We start from the raw sequence: 17,995 nt of genomic DNA on the forward strand, positions 1-17,995 counted from the left end.
GTTACATTCTTATAGATGGTGACACGCGGCCACAAATTAACACAGTTAAGTGAAATTTTTTTCACATCAAAAACAAAAACATGAAAATTGGGATCATGTGTTTCACTGAAGACTATTGCTTCTTTATTCGTGTTTATCTTATCCGTCATCTTGGTATTACACAGTAGCGCCAAAGAAACTGGTATATCCATGCGTATTCAAATACAAAGATATGTAAACAGGCGGAACACGGCGCTGCGGTCGGCAACGCCTATATAGGACAACAAGGGTCTGGCACATTTGTTATGCCGGTTACTGCTGCTACAATGGCAGGTTATCAAGATTTATAGTCGGCGCACGAGCGATGGGACACAGCATCTGCGAGGTAACGATGAAGTGGGAATTTTCCGTACGACCATTTCACAGTGTACAGCGAATATCAAGAACCAGGTAAAACATCAAATCTTCGACATCGTTGCGGTCGGATAAAATCCTGCTAGTACGGGACCAACGTTGACAAGAGAATCATTCATCGCGACAGAAGCGCAACCCTTCCTCAAATTGCTGCAGATTTCAATGGTGGGAGATCAGCAAGTGCCAGCGTGTGAACCATTCAACGAAGCATAGTCGACATGGGCTTTCGAAGCCGAAGGCCCACTTATGTACCCTTGATGACTGCACGACACAAAGCTTTATGCTTCGCCTGGGCCCGTCAACACTGAAATTGGACTGTTGATGACTGGAAACAAGCTGCCTGGTCGGACGAGTCTCGTTTCAAATTGTATCGAGGGGACGAACGTGTATGGGTGTGGAGACAACCTCATGAATCCATGGACCCCGCATGTCAGCAGGGGACTGTTCAAGCTGGTGGAGGCTCTGTAATGGTGTGGGGTGTACGCAGTTGGAGTGATGTGGGATCCCCGATACGTCTAAATACGACTCTAACAGGTGACACTTACGTAAGCATCCTGTGTGATCACCTTCATCCATTCAGGTGCATTGCGCATCCCGACAGACTTGGGCAATTCCAACAGGACAATGCAACACTCAGTACGTACAGAATTAATACAGAGTGGTTACAGGAACATTCTTCTGAGTTTATACGCTTCCGCTGGCCACCAAACTCCCCAGACATGAACATTATTGAGCATATCTGGGATGCCTTACAACGTGCTGTTCGGAAGAGATCTCCGGCCCCTCGTACTCTTATGGATTTAAGGACAGCCCTGCAGGATTAATGGTGTCAGTTCCTGCCAGCACTACTTCAGTCATTAGTCGAGTCAGTGCCATGTTGTGTTGCGGCACCTCTGTGTGCTCTCAGGGGTCCTACACGATATTAGACTGGTGTACCAGTTTCTTTGGCTCTTCAGTGTATATTGCACAGTTTCAAATAATATAAAAAGCATTAGTATTGATAACACAACACTGTACGAAAATTTTCTGGGCACGATTTGACGATTCACTCGTTATTTACCCCATTTACAATTGTGTCCCTATAATAGACATATTTTACTGTCGATGTATTTGTGAAAATGACGAAGGGAATGGATGAATAGTAAGAGTTTTCGTTATTGTGTATATACACTACACCTAATCAGAAATGGCAACAATTTAACCACTAAAATACATTAATGTAGATCTCCATAACACACCGTGTGTATTAAGGTATCCTACAAACAGGAAGGATTGGGAGAATTCTGAAGTACCTTCACAGCTTTACATTGTATCCTTAAATCGAATGTGCACTTTATACAGCAACTGTCTGAATATTTGTTGTGAGATGAGCATGGGTTGTGTGTTACATGTAATTCACATAAATGACGAATGCATTTCGCCCTCTAACCATTTACACTTTCCCTTCGGAACAGGTAGTATCGCCCAAACTCAGGGGCGTGATCTGGTTTAAAGTGTACTGCATCTCTTGTTGACGCACAGTCACAAGGTCATCCCTGTTCTAACAGTTCCAACTCCTACATGTGTGTTCTGAAACCATTCAGGATTCACTGAGGTTTGTAAGTGAGTAGTCTTTACATGAGTGTATGTTACCTTAAATACAAACCTGAGAATATGAACTGGCAACCTAAATGTGCTACTGACCTCAAAGCCGCATTACTTACCAGAAAATGAAAGGAATCCTGTATGTGTGAAAACTGATCTCATTCGTAAGCAAATAAATAAGCAACCCAATAATTTCACACTCACAAGGGGAGGCCGCCAATTGTGAAATTCAGATTCGATTCATACTGCGCATAATAAAAGCTCATGGCCAGAGGTGTAATGTGGCAAAGCACCAAGATGCACTTCTCAGCCGTTGTCGAGAAAATCGACAGGTAAAAGAAACCGTTGCGGTGAAATACTCTCTACGATTAATGATTTTTCTACAGCGTCATAGCGCAGAGGTAAGCGCTGGGGTTCGTAATCTGAAGGTCGCCGGATCGAATCTCGCTCCATGCAACTTTTTCTTTTTAGTATTTGTTTTTTGTAATTCATATATATATATATTTCCCGGCAATCAGTTGCAACAATTATGGATATAATAAGTTGTTGAAAGTCGTTTGTCGTGGAAAAACTGGCGACTTCGAACATCATTATGTTTTCCGCAAACAAAGTTGTATTTCACAAATGTTATTAATTGTCTTCATAATGTTAGCCACCTATAGTTAACGGAAGACGTAGAAACGAATACGTATAGCGTAAGTCAAACGTTCGAATTAGAATAGAGACCCCACGAACACAAACTTGCAGTGGCAGGTATGAAATATAAACTCCGTTACTCGCTCGTTACACTTGAAGAACAGATGTTGAATGGGCCGAAACGAGCCGCCCCATAACAGCGTAGTTGCCTGCTAACTTCGAAAGAAGGTAGATGTGGTCCCTAGCGCAACTTATAACATCGTCGAAAATCAGTGCGGACGGGACAGCTTCGGTACACCCTGTTAAACAAACGGAAAAATGGAGGCGGTACAATTGGAGAGCGATCTGCCTTCACCAACATGCATAAGCAATTCATTTTATATATATATATATATTTGAATTGCAAAAAACTAATAATAAAAAATATTGCATGGCGCGAGATTCGATCCGGCGACCTTCGGATTACGAACCCCAGCGCTTACCGCTGCGCTATGACGCTGTAGAAAAAAATCATTAATCGTAGAGAGTATTTCACCGCAACGGTTTCTTTTAACTGTCGATTTTCTCGACAACGGCTGAGAAGTGCATCTTGGTGCCTTGCCACATTACACCTCTGGCCATGAGCTTTTATTATGCGCAGTATGAATCGAATCTGAATTTCACAATTGGCGGCCTCCCCTTGTCAGTAGACTTGGTCCCTGCGAACTGTTAAAAAAGACGTAGCCGTATAAAAGAACGGAACCGTAACTTCGACCTGTATAAGAAAGTAACCTAAAACACGACAATTTCTACACTGAGATACAGCCTTGGTAAAATAAAGAAACTGACAGAACCTACTTTGAGCAAAGGAAACGAAACAATCACGTTATGTAATCTCACCTGCCAAATGAAGAACTGGCGGAAACAGCAATACCGCAAGACTGCGCAAAGCTAAAAAATAAAAAAAAATTGCAAAAAATTAACTACAGGTGGTCCAGGGAAATACATGACTCAGCCTTTAAGTTCTGAAATTTCAATTAGGAAGGAACTTATAAAAGAAAACAATTATAGACTCTAATATGAAAATTCATTTAATCTAATAACTTCCACGACACAGTAAATTAACTCAGAAGATCAATCAATAGAAGAAGTGTAAAAAACTCGACTGTGAATATGGTGATGTGGACCAACAATACAAGTCTACAAAAATAAAAAAATAAACCCTTTATCTCATCAAATAATACCTTGTTCTTCATTTCAAAACTTTTTTTTATGCCCGTATGCTATCCAACCATTGTTCTGAGTCATCATGCGTCCTCGTAATAAATCTGCAGCTCACATAGTTCCAAAAGTGCGTCCATGCATTACGAACCCCGCCTGCTGCACACCTCAAGCTTTCCACTATTGATGTCAAAGATAATACGATTTTACAGTGCTGCCATCGCAGACACACATACTGTTGCCTAACACCTGTTTTTCTAACCACAAATATATCATTTTCCTTTACAAATGTTACCACCTCCAATAACATCACCAAAAAATAGCCATCTTATGGGTTTCTTTCTGCCACTTTCTCCTACACAATTTGGAACATCCAAATCAGAAGACCTGAGTGTAAATCACAGGAATCTTATCAGCTGGAATAGCATTTTTCCCGTCGATTCGCTTTTGTCTTCTTCCATTTTACGATGGCACTGACTCAAGCTGAGACACATCATTCTTTGGTTGTTGCTCTTCTACGAGTAGTTGTTTTACAACTTCAGACGCTGTAGATTTGCTGATCGTTGGATCTGCCGTGGAGTAACAGCAGGCTCATCAGTAAATCTACTTCTGCAAGTACACTTGCATGAACGTTTGTTTGTGTTACCATCTGTGGCCCGAGTCTGAGATGATAAACTTCTTTTTCAGTGCTTTTCTTGAATACGAACGTAAATTTAAGGGGCTTAAGGGACTTGCATGCCCTCTTTTTTAGCATAAGACATGCATTTAATCATCTTCAGCTCCTGGATCTTCTTATCAACCAAGGAGACAGGGAATTCCTCATTACACACTAGGTTTTCATCCGAGAAATTTACGTACTAGTTAGATGCATTTAGATTCGTTCTGCCAGCATGATGCGTCATCCTTATTTTCGAGATGTTGCAAGACCATTAGGTTCATAATGAAACGCCTGCATTTCTGGCACCTGACACAGCTGATGGGGTTTGGAATGAATATTAATGTAAGAAATCCAGCTTTAATGCAGTGTCCAGCGTGATTGGCAAATGTAATGCCAGACTAAATGGGGCCGTTTCATTCAGATTTAACGCTCACACGCTACGGTGTATTATGAACTTAATTCGCGCTTTTCTCCTTTCCTTTCTCATGAATCTCTTGTAGTACCTCGTTGCACATTGTCAGTCCATGTTACGTCTTCACTGTAATCAAGAGTGAGCTACACTTTAGCATGATATTATGCCGCTGTTTCTGCTAATAATGATCTATTGCTCTTTAACGATATTAAGGAGTTGGTTAAACCTTGAAGGCCATCTTACATACAGGAAGATGCAATCTTCTCGAAACTACTTTCTTGCACTTTTAACTACGAAAAATACATACTTGACACCTTCGTAGCGCCCATTTAAGATCGAATCTCGTAATTTCAACGATACCTGGTCAAGACGGCTACGGTTACACGCTTCTTTTGTTGATTGGGGATCTTTATTACCCAAACTGCTTACAATGGTTGCTTTTGTCAGCGGGCTGTGGAGGAAGGGGATCGATTGATAGTATGTTCCCACGAGCAGTCATGGAAATAACGATCGATCCAATAGAGCTCAACCTTATCTTAAAAGCCTAATACAACTAGCGCCCCCAGGTCCAGATGGAATCACATTTCGATTTTACAGAGAGTAGTCTGCTGCATTCGCCCCTTACTTAGCTTGCATTTATCACGAATCTCTCGCCCAACGCGAAGTCCCAAGAGACTCAAAAAAGCGCGGGTGACTCATGTGCACAAGAAGTGTTGTTGTTGTTCTGGTCTTCAGTCCTGACTGGTTTGATGTAGCTCTCCATGCTTCTCTATCCTGTGCAAGCTTCTTCATCTCCCAGTACCTACTGCAACTTACATCCCTCTGAATCTGCTTAGTGAATTCATCTCTTGGTCTCTCTCTACAATTTTTACCTTCCACGCTGACCTACAATACTAAATTGGTGAACCCTTGATGCCTCAGAACATGTCCTACCAACCGATCCCTTCTTATAGTCACGTTGTGCCACAAACTCCTTTTTCTCCCCAATTCTATTCAATACCTCCTCATTAGTTATGTGATCTACCCATGTATTCTTCAGCATTCTTCTGTAGCACCACATTTCGAAAGCTTCTATTCTCTTCTTTTCCAAACTATTTATCGTCCATGTTTCACTTCCATACATGGCTACACTCCGTACAAATACTTTCAGAAACGACTTCCTGACATTTAAATCTATACTCGATGTTAACAAATTTCTCTTTTTTAGAAACGCTTTCCTTGCCATTGCGTCTACATTTTATATCCTCTCTACTTCGACCGTCATCAGTTATTTTGCTCCTTTACTATAAGTGTCTCATTTCCTAATCTAATTCCCTCAGCATCACCCGATTTAATTCGACTACATTCCATTATCCTCGTTTTGCTTTTGTTGATGTTCATCTTTTATCCTCCTATCAAGACACTATCCATTCCGTTCAACTGCTCTTCCAAGTCCTTTGCTGTCTATGACAGAAATACAATGTCATCGGCGAACCTCATGGATTTTAATACCTACTCCGAATTTTTCTTTTGTTTCCTGCACTGCTTGCTCAATATACAGATTGAATAACATCGGGGAGAGGCTACAACCGTGTCTCACTCCCTTCTCAACCACTGCTTCCCTTTCGTGTCCCTCGACTCTTATAACTGCCATCCGGTTTCTTTACAAATTGTAAATAGTCTTTCGCTCCCTGTATTTTACCGCCGCCAGCTTCAGAATTTCAAAGAGAGTATTACAGTCAACATTGTCAAAAGCTTTCTCTAAGTCTACAAATGCTAGACACGTAGGTTTGCCTTTCCTTAATCTAGCTTCTAAGATAATTCGTAGGGTCAGTATGTCCTCACATATTCCAATGTTTCTACGGAATCCAAACTGATCTTCCCCGAGGTCGGGTTCTACTAGTTTTTCCATTCGTCTGTAAAGAATTCGCGTTAGTATTTTGCAGCCGTGACTTATTAAACTGATAGTACGATAAGAAGTGTACAAGAACGAATCCGCAAAATTATGGAACAATAAGTCTAACGTCGGTTTGCTACAGAGTTCTGGAAGATATTCACAGAAAAAAATGAATTTCCGGGAGACCGAGAATCTTATGTCCACGAATCAGCACGGTTTTAGAAAGAATCGTTCGCGTGGAACTCAGCTTGTCGTTTTCTCACATGACATGCTCCGAATTATAGATTGAGGGCAATGGGCGGATTCCATATCCAGATTTCCGAAAAGGTTTTGACACGGTGCCCCGCTCCAGACAATAAACGAAGGAACTATCATGTGGAATAGGTTCCCAGAAATGTGAGTGGTTCGAAGACTTCGTAAGTAACAAAACCCAGTATTTTTTTCCGCTACGGTGAGAGTTCATTAGAGACATGGGTATCGTCTGGAGTGCCACAGGGAAGTGTGATAGGACAACTGTTATTTTCTATATATATAAATGGCATGGCGCGCAGGGTTTGTAGCAATCTGTGGTTGTTTGCTGATGATGTTGTGGTCTGTGGGAAGGTGTCGAAATTTAGTGACCGTAGAAGGATATAAGATGACTTAGACCAAATTTCCAGTTGGCGTGATGAATGACAACTAGCTCTGAATGTAGAAAAATGTAAGCTAGTGCGGATGAGTAGAAAAAAAACCTGCAAAGTTCGGGAGTAGTGTCCTGGTTGACACAGTCACGTCGTTTAAATATCTGGGAGTAGCGTCGCAAAGCGATATGAAATGGGACGAGCATGTGAAGATTGTGGTACGGAAGGTGACTGGTCGACTTCGATACATTGGGAGAATTTTGGGAAAGTGTGCTCCATCTGTAAAAGAGACCGCATATAGGACGCTAGTGCGACCTGTCCTTGAGTACTGCTGGAGTGTTTGGGATGCGTGCCAGGCCGGATTGGGGGAAGACATCGTAGCAATTCAGAGGAGTGCTGCTGGATTTGTTACCGATAGGTTCGAACATCACGCAAGTAATGCTGAGGCTCTTCGCGACCTCCCTGGAGTGAGGGTGACGTTCTTCTCGAGGAACGCTGTTGAGAAAATTCAGAGAATCGTCATTTGAAATCGTCTGCAAGACAATTCTACTGTCACCAACATACATTTCGCTTAATGATCATGAAGGTAAGGCACGAGCAATTAGGGCTCATGCGGAAGCGTACAGACAGTCGTTTTCCTCTCCCTCTGTTTGCGAGGGGAACAGGAAAGGAAACGACAAGTAGTGGTACAGTGTACCCTCCGCCAAGCACCGTAAGGCAGTTTGCGGAGTATGTACGTACATGTAGATGGCGATGTGTGGCAGACCCCAGTGTTTTCCCGCTAATGAATGTTTCTCCGTTCATCTGTGTCGAGGACTTGTAGCAAACCACCAGACAGTTTAACGCTCATCGCGATGCGCGAGGTTAAGCCAAGATCCCCGTTCCATGACACATACAACGCTCAACCGCCGCGCCGCACGGTGGTCGAGGAAGTGTGGCCTGGTTGTACAGGCCTGTCGGCGCTCAACAATGGCCATCTCGGGAACCACGTGTTAGCCAAATTGTTACACAGCCAAAAGAGATTCAGCTCCCTGACCATTTACTTCGATCTTGTGGAGCATGTAACTTACGGAATACCGGGTCCACGGTTAGTATTATCCCTCTGAAGGCGCCGTTCAACAAAGACTGTAAGATCCTTCCTCAAACCACACTTATGGTGCCATCATAAGCTACTGTTCCGAAATGGAATTTTATGTTTTGCGATTTGTAACTAAGGTTTATGTAGACGCTCAAACGCTTCACAGTCTGAAACAAGTGAGAAAAATGAAAGATTTCGCATAAAATCTTGAACCTCCTGTTTACTGAACGAGCTGCAAATTCCCAGGTTCTCGCTCAAGCACACAAAGCCGTTATCGTTTCATCTGTCCGCTTCTGATTATTCCGTTCCACAACGCCATTCACGCATGCCCTCCGCATCCGTGCCCTACTTCCCTGATAAATTGAGTCCAAACATCTTTTGTCTAGCCTATCATGAGCAAATTGAACTATCAGCTTCCTTTCACATCTAAACAAGCCACATCTTTCCCCACAGAAACCTCAGAGCTCTACCCAGCAGATCAGCCATAAACTACCCCAATGGCCCATTTCGGAGGCTCCCCCCCCCCCCCTCACTCACCCCCCGTCCCTTTTCCTATATAACTCTAGTCCTGCTTATCTCCTGACACCTACATCCCGTCTATTACTTCATGTCCCCATAAATATACCAAATCCTAACTCATACAACATCGTCTCCAGCTAAATGCATAGGTGACTCGTTACTACCGCAATGAAAAGCTTCATTGCCCTTCAAATTTACTGAAGAACATTGCTTTATTCCACATTTCTTTCCCCACAGAAACCTCAGAGCTCTACCCAACAGATCAGCCATAAACTACCCCAATGGCCCATTTCGGAGCCCCCCCCCCCCCCCCCCGCTCACCCGCCCCCCGTCCCTTTTCCTATATAACTCTAGTCCTATTAGTTCATGTCCCCATAAATATACCACATCCTAATTCATACGACATCGTCTCCAGCTAGATGCATAGGTGACTCGTTACTACTGCAATGAAAAGCTAATGGCCCTTCAAATTTACTGAAGAACATTGCTATATTCCACATTTAGTTGCACTTCACAGTTATCACACTCCGCCGAATGACTGCTTGGCTCTTGTCAGTCGTGTTTGGCGTTCATACATGCAGCTGCCCGACCGCATGATGCGTTACCAAATACAACAATTTTATACACCTGAAGATGAGATTTTAAAGTCCCGAAACTGCTCGAGGTTTTAATAAATAATTGGTACAATTGAAGCGGATTTCTTTAAATCAATTAATCTTAACGGATACTAAAGCACTTTTCCTGTAATAACATTCACTTCAAAACGGACTAGTTGCCACATTACCCTTATTTTAATTTGGAACGAAAGTATAATCAGTGTCATCATACTCCTTCCGTGATATGTACTGAAGAAGCAAAGAAACTGGTACAGCTGCCTCATATCGTGTAGGGCCCCCGCGAGCACGCAGAAGTGCCGCAGCACGGCGTGGCGTGGACTCGACTAATGTCTGAAGCAGTACTGGAGAGAATTTACACCATGAATCCTGCAAGACTGTCTGTAAATCCGTAAGAGTACGAGGGGGTGGAGATCTCTTCTGAACAGCAAGCAGCAAGGAATCCAAGCTATGCTCAATAATGTTCACTTCTGGGGAGTTTGGTGGGCAGTGGAAGTGTTTGAACTTAGAAGAGTATTCCTAGAGCCACTCTGCAGCAATTCTGAACGTGTAGGGTGTTGCATTGTCCTGCTGGAATTACCCAAGTCCGTCGGAATCCAGAATGGACATGAATGGATGTAGGTAATCAGATAGGATGCTTACATACGTGTCACCTCTCAGAGTCGTATTTAAACGTATTAGGGATCCCATATCACCTCAACTGCACCATCTCCACACCATTACAGAGCCTCCACCGGCTTGAACAGTCCCTAGTGACATGCAGGGTCCATGGATTCATGAGGTTGTCTCCATACCCGTCCTCGTCCATCCGCTCGATACAATTTGAAACGAGACTCGTCCGACCAGGCAATATGTTTCCAGTTATCAACGGTCCAATGTCGGTGTTGACGGGCCCAGTCGAGGCATAAAGCTCTGTGTCGTGCAGACATCGAGGGTACACGAGTAGGCCGCCAGCTCCGAAAGCTAATATCGATGATGCTTCGTCGAATGGTTCGCACGCTGACAGTTGTTGATGGTCGAGCACTGAAATCTGCAGCAATTTGCGGAAGGGTTGCACTTCTGTCACGTTGAACGATTCTCTTCAGTCGTCTTTGGTCCCGTTCTTGCTGGATCTTTTTTCCGGCCGCAGCGATGTCGGGGATTTGATGTTTTACCGGATTCCTGATGTTCACGATACACTCGTGAAATGGTCGTACGGGAAAATCCTCACCTCATCGCTCGTGCGCCGACTATAACACCACGTTCAAACTCATTTAAATCTTCATAACCTGCCATTGTAGCATCAGTAACCGATCTAACAACTGCCCCCGAAACTTGTTGTCCGATATAGGCGTTGCCGACCACAGCGCCGTATTCTGCCTGTTTACATATCCCCGTATTTGATTACGCATGCCTGTACTGGTTTCCTTGGCGCTTCAGTGTATTTTCAAATATTCTGGTATAGGCACACGAAATGTCTGTCACATGGCAATGTGACTGAGACATTTCGTGTGCCTGTGAACAGAATAACTGAAAATAAATTAACTAAGGTGTAAGAGAATAGGCCACTGGACAACAAAGTGTCAGTCCCAGCTACAGTTATAACCACGCGGCGTAATATTACCAGAAAATACCATTCACGCTGACGCACGCTAACGACTACAGCCATCAACCTGTTTTGCGAACGGTCCGACGACCTTCCATGCCAGTTGGCTTTTCACGGTACGGCTCGGAACATGTATCCACGCATGTCAGACTTCACTACCTAGAAACTGCTGTCAAATAACCTCACAGACCAAGTTGCCGGGTAATCTCGCACTTCATCCGATCGCTTAAGGGAGCGTTGCATCAGAAAGCTGCAATGTAAAATATAATAAGAATGACATCAACAAGTCAGACACGTCATTTGGCGCTATATTTTAGAACAGTACTATTCGATCCCGCCAGGCACTATAACTTCGTTCATCATAAGAATAAACCTGATGAAAAACAAAAACAAACGCGATGATTGGTCAGAAGTCGTAGCACACGTACACTGGTGTTGTTACGCTCTTGGAAGTAGGTCCTACCTACGTATTAGATATATTATTACTAAGTTATGTTAAATGAAGGATATTCAAATGTATTAACAGCCATCAACGTTTTTCTTAATCACGCTTTAGCTACGCAGTTTGTATTTAAAAAACCATGTACAGTCACAGCCTCTGCACTGTTGTGCTCAGATTGTCGCGCTGTTAAATGCGTAGTATGAAAATGGCTGAGGCTGCTTCCTGTTCCGTATTGAAAGACGCGTGTGGAACACGGTTACAAACTGCCGAGAAATAGGTTGTTCTTGGTGTTTTTCATAAATTTACAGGGATAGTCGGCTTTGAAGTTTTCCAAGGGACTAAATTAGATTCAGTTCAGCCACCGAAACCCACTGGATATGAAGCGGGATCGGTAGAGTAATTGACTTCTTATTTCCTACGGTTCATTGATCGCTAGCTCATACCTCGTCCGAGTCACTGATTTATTTTTTCTCGTTAAATTTGAAAAATCTACATCTCGTAATTGTAAAGTTCATCGTCATTTTTTATTAATAATGCACGTACTGTTGTTTCTAATTACATATTGCATGTAAAATTCCAGTTTTCATTTCAAATGTAAGTTATTAATTATCAATGTTTTATGAAAGACTGTTAATAAAAGTTGCTTAAATTAAGGAAACATAACATTTTAATTTTTTAAGACATAAATGAGAACCAAATACTCTTTGTTTGGTTTATGTCCATCGTTTTATACCGCAGATGTAGATAAGTGTCGAAGAAACATGAAAAACAATCGTTTTCACAGCATCGAGCGCACCATACAAATGCCCGCATCTCGTGGTCGTGCGGTAGCGTTCTCGCTTCCCACGCCCGGGTTCCCGGGTTCGATTCCCGGCGGGGTCAGGGATTTTCTCTACCTCGTGATGGCTGGGTGTTGTGTGCTGTCCTTAGGCTAGTTAGGTTTAAGTAGTTCTAAGTTCTAGGGGACTGATGACCATAGATGTTAAGTCCCATAGTGCTCAGAGCCCAGCACCATACAAATGCATTTTTACGTTTGCCACTGTACCACTGCAGTATGAACCCAACAGAATTGATCTGGAGCCAAGTTAAGGGATTTATCCCGAGAAATAACAAGAATGTTAGGCTTCCAGACGTGCTGAAACTAACGCACGCAGCTTTTCCACGTGTCACTGACGAACGCTGGCGTGATATAGAACGCCTAGTCATAAAGGGAGAAAAAGCGGCGCTTGATTGGCTTCGTGGATTCTATTGTTGACAGGCTCGTTATCCACGTAGCAGGCGACACGTCCAGAGCTGAAATGTATTTCTGCGATTCGGATAAGGAAGGAGCTAAGAGATTACCAGACGACTAACTGTAATTAACACCTTCAGTGGCCTCAGTATTTAACAGTAGGGTGAAATCTCTGCAGTATGCTTTTTCATCACACACAGCTCACTCAGAAAAAATTGCGCTGCGATTAAGTTAGAAATTCTCATCACTCTTGTTTGTAATTAGAATACTACGTCAGGTGTGAGCGAGAGCATTTTATACTTTCCGTCTGCTCACCTAAGAAGCGCGCTGTAATGCTGATGTTTTGCCGAACATTACTTCATTCTCTTTAAAAATTAAATGACATCTGAAGCTATATTGTTTCTTCGCTCGGCTGTTTTTACGTCCTCACTGCAATTGCTCACATCATTACAGGTTAGATGGACCGCTGGCTGGCCAGTGCTGTCCCAAAAGTTTAATGCGCCGGTAAAGCTGTTGACCCGCGTTATCGCCCAGTCTGTGTGCGTGGAACACTACGTAAAACGTATCCTTACGATCGTACTTGACTGTCCTGGTCACAGCTTGGTTTCTGCTCCACGTGAAACGCAGTCCAATGAGATTCAAGCAAACGCGGAAGAATACATGGCATAATGTTTACATCAGGTTTATTCTTATGATTAACAAAGTATAGTTCGCGTCACTGACTATTCCCTGTTTGTTGTCAGTTATGAATGCTCACCTTCTTAAATCGGGTTAATTATTACTGACATGATGATGGTAACTGAAAATAGGAAGGTACTGGAGAGTATGTAATAAGAAAATGGATGTAGGGTGGCACAGGGAAAGGAAGTAAGAGTTGGTTTGTAGTATTTAGACGAGAAAGACTGAGGTTAGGCAGGGAGAGTGTGAATTGGAGGTTTTATTTGGTTCAAATGGCTCTGAGCGCAATGGGACTTAACTTCTTAGGTCATCAGTCCCCTAGAACTTAGAACTACTTAAACCTAACTAACCTACGGACATCACACACATCCATGCCCTAGGCTGGATTCGAACCGGCGACCGTAGCGGTCGCGCGTTCTAGACTGTAGCGCCTAGAACCTCTCGGCCACTCCGGCCGGCAGGTTTTATTTGGGATGGGAGCCGGTGAAGTAGGATGCGGCAAGCAATTAGTCTGTGGTCCGGGTTGAAATTTCCCTGGGAAAATATGCGGAATTTTTCGAGATCAAATGTGGGTGGGACGTGTTGATATAGAAGCAGCAGAGGTTAGGAGTGCCAAGGAAAGGGGATACAAAGGAAGCGTCGGGAATGGAGTTGACACGAGATAAATTGTGGGTGTTGTAGATGTTTGAAGACGTCAGAAAACTTCGTGAGCTGCTACAGGATACGAGTGGGAGAAGGTTGTCCGATGCAGCAATCGCACCGGAGTCCGTTTCATACAATGATTTAGAGCGAGAGGCAAAATGTGAGAGGGCCAGATTTCAGTGCTACGTTCACATTACGAAGATAGGGCAGACGAGGGACTTGTAAGGATGAATGATGGCTGTGGGATTTAATCCCGTGTTCGGACGGTTGCTTAAGATAACTCGAAGGGTAGGTTCAGCGGCGTAATTGGAAGGTTTATCTTGTAAGTAGGCTGGCTCAAATGGCTCTGAGCACTATGCGACTTAACTTCTGAGGTCATCAGTCGCCTAGAACTTAGAACTAATTAAACCTAACTAACCTAAGGACGTCACACACATACATGCCCTAGGCAGGATTCGAGCCTGCGACCGTAGCGGTCGCTCGGTTCCAGACTGTAGCACCTAGAACCGCACGGCCACTCCGGCCGGCGTAAGTAGGCTGTTTAGGTTTTTATGTTGGTAACGTCACGTAGCGCTCTGTATGAAAATCACTGACTGTGCTGTGTGCAGTCTGTGGCTGGTTGGCATTGTTGGAATATTTACCATTGTAGTGTTGGGCAGTTGGATGCGAACAGCGCGTGGAGATCTGGACGTGTGTCCGCCAGAAAGAGTGAATTTGTAATACTGGATATCATGAACTGATCTATATATATAATGACTTTTGAACACTATTAAGATAAATACATTGTTTGTTCTGTATCAAAATCTTTCATTTGCTAACTATGCCTATCAGTAGTTAGTGCCCTCAGTAGAATCTTTTATTCAGCTGGCAGTATTGGCGCACACTGTATTGCAGTAGTTTGAGTAACGAAGATTTTTGTGAGGTAAGTGGTTCATGAAAGGTATAGCTTATTCTTAGTCAGGGCCATTCTTTTGCAGGGATTTTTGGAAGTCAGATTGCGTTGCGCCAAAAATATTGTGTCAGTGTAAGCACAGTCATTTATAATTTTTCTAAGGGGACGTTTCAATCTGCCCTTTGAACAAAATGGCGCCTTACCTTTTCGAAGAGTGAGAGCTGTGTGTTAAGTGTATCTGAGAAGTGCAGGCTGCATGTGGCACCATTTCAGTGTTCATAGGTTTTGGTGCCAGCACAAGATGTAAATAACAGCATCATACCAACATCACGTGACCATCTTGGTTCGATGCTGACCACATGGCGCTGTTAATATGAAGCAAAACCTGGTTCTTTCGCGATTAGCACTAACCTCTTTTCCAAATGAAACGTGGTATTCTGTGTCTCGCTGCCCTCATGCACCCGATCGCTCACCACCACGAATGGTGCACGACCGCAGTGGTTAACCGAGTCCTGGTGAGGTGGCGTTTTCCGACAGTGCGAGCGCTTATGTAGCAAGCGGGGAACCTGCCTCATCTGCCCACCGCTTTCGGTGTGCTTCCACCGGGCACCTCTCCCTAATCACCAGCGTTTGTTGCCTCGCCTATGGAATCTCCTGTTTACTGTCGTCGCTATCGGCTACGCACCAGTGCCTGGTATCAGAGGGAACCGATAGAGCGGTTACTGATAGGAGTCATTGTCCTCTGATACGGTACACGGAAACGCAATAGCTGAGCGACGTCAGCTGTTCGAAATTACGCAGGAGGATTTGGGCGCACCGCTTCTGACGGCTCTTATCTCAAACATGCTGTTTTTAACGCAGACACCCAATTTTACAACCGTTATGCGAGTTTCTCCTGATACCATGTCATTCCGACGTTGTTAGAGCTGAGAAGCAGAGCTCGTTTGCTGATAATATGACGAGATATCTGGTGTGTGCTCAGCGTTTACCTCACCCCCGACCCCTCCCCTCTACCAAACTATTCTGCCCTCTGTGAAACTCAGTAATAGTTACGCACAGTTGTGCAACACAAAAAAAGAACGATATCCTGTACGTGCAGAGAGTTTAGTGGTTTTAAGTGCAGGTTGGATATGGCCTATCACCGACAAATATTAAGATGACATCCTAGGACATTTGTTGTCTCAAGATCGAAAGGAAAATTAGGATTCACCGTCTCGTCGACGACGAGGTAACTAGAGACAGGCGCCAAGCAGTGATAAGGTGAAGGATGAACGAGAAAATCGTCCGTGTACTTATCATATAAACATCCTGCATTTGTGTGTAGTGATTTAGGAACACGGGAGACCTACAAGGGGCGTTTGAAAAGTCCGTGCAAAGTCCCAGAGGTCATAGAGTAAATATCTCTGGAGTGAGCATTGCGTTCTGCGCATGTTGTCAACATTAAACCAGGATTGTCACGTGTTTTCGGGACTTCGCTCTGCGTGTGTTCTTTCTTCAGCGTTTTAAGTTTATAATATCAAGAATTTTTTTGTATTTCACCGTTTGTTGCTAGTGTAATAGTGATAGTGAATTACTGTTGTTGCTACGGATGCAAAGAAAAATATGTGAAAGGAGGGATAGTAACTTTTCATGGGTACATACCACGTAGCTCTAGTTATAGATATATTAGTAAGAGACACTGTATATGTTTAAAAATTTCGAGACGCATTAAAATTAAGGCTTGATTCTGTAGACGGCTCATACAAAAGCTTACAAACAAGCGCTTCCTCTCGTAAATTTGCTAGTGTAACAGGAAAGGGAATGGTTAGTTGATCAGCAACTATTATCCTCCATGCATTTATCAGTGACTTGTCGATTATGTGTATAGATTACTCAGTCTGCTATTTATTTAATAAACTGGGAGCAAGTGCGTAAAATGCGTTAAATAAATACTTCAAAGTATCACCAGTAAGAAAAATTGTGCTTTAGATCGCAAAACGAGAAAATGAATATGCAGAAACAGCAGAAAAAAGGACGAATTAGCAGGGATATAATCGCTGATGTGGCAAATTCGGTGCAAAAGCACTAGCGTACTGTCAAGTCGTTTTGTCAGACTATCACTGCAAAATCGTACGTCTGGCTCAGTAATACTATAAAGTGCCGTATCATACCGAAAACAACCAAAACTCGAGTGCATCTGAACTGTGACACCTATCGCAAAGAAGCAGAATGTAATATCACTTGCCCTTAAAAGTTACGTAGCTGGTTTATTCCCAATATCAAATGGATACTGTTAAAATTTCTGCGCAACATATATAAATAATCCACGACACGTACGAAAAGAATCCGTCTGTACTAGGGATCTAGTGACACTCTAAGTATACAGGGCGCTATACGAACAAACACACGACGTCCCGAGAACACGTGACCAGGCTGGCAATGTATGTAGACAACACAAAATCTGTTATGCGCATGTGGATGCTCACTCCAGAAATATTTACTCTATGATCGAGGTCATGTTTAGTTACAGCATCTTTGGAAAGAGCGCAAACCAAGTTTCAGCCATATTGGTCTATTTCTTTGTGTTTGGCTTTCGTGTGAATCGAGGAAGTCGAGTGATAGTCAAAAAATGGGCGAAAAAGAATTTCGTGTGGTGATTAAACATTACTTTATGAAAGGCAAAACGCCTCAGGAGACTAAAGAGAAGCTTGATAAACATTACAGTGACTCTTCACCTTCGATTATAACAGTTTATAAGTGATTTCAAAATTTTCAGAGTGGCCACATGGGCACAAGTGATGCTGAACGTTCTGGACGCCCTGTGAAGGTTACGACTCCAGAAATCATTGACAAAATGCATGATATGGTGATGGATGACAGAAGAGTTAAGGTGCATGAGATTGCTAGTGCTGTGGGCATCTCGAATGAACAGGTACATAATATTTTGCATAAACAT

Source organism: Schistocerca serialis, chromosome 8, assembly GCF_023864345.2.
Source record: "Schistocerca serialis cubense isolate TAMUIC-IGC-003099 chromosome 8, iqSchSeri2.2, whole genome shotgun sequence".
Classification (NCBI taxonomy): domain Eukaryota; kingdom Metazoa; phylum Arthropoda; class Insecta; order Orthoptera; family Acrididae; genus Schistocerca; species Schistocerca serialis.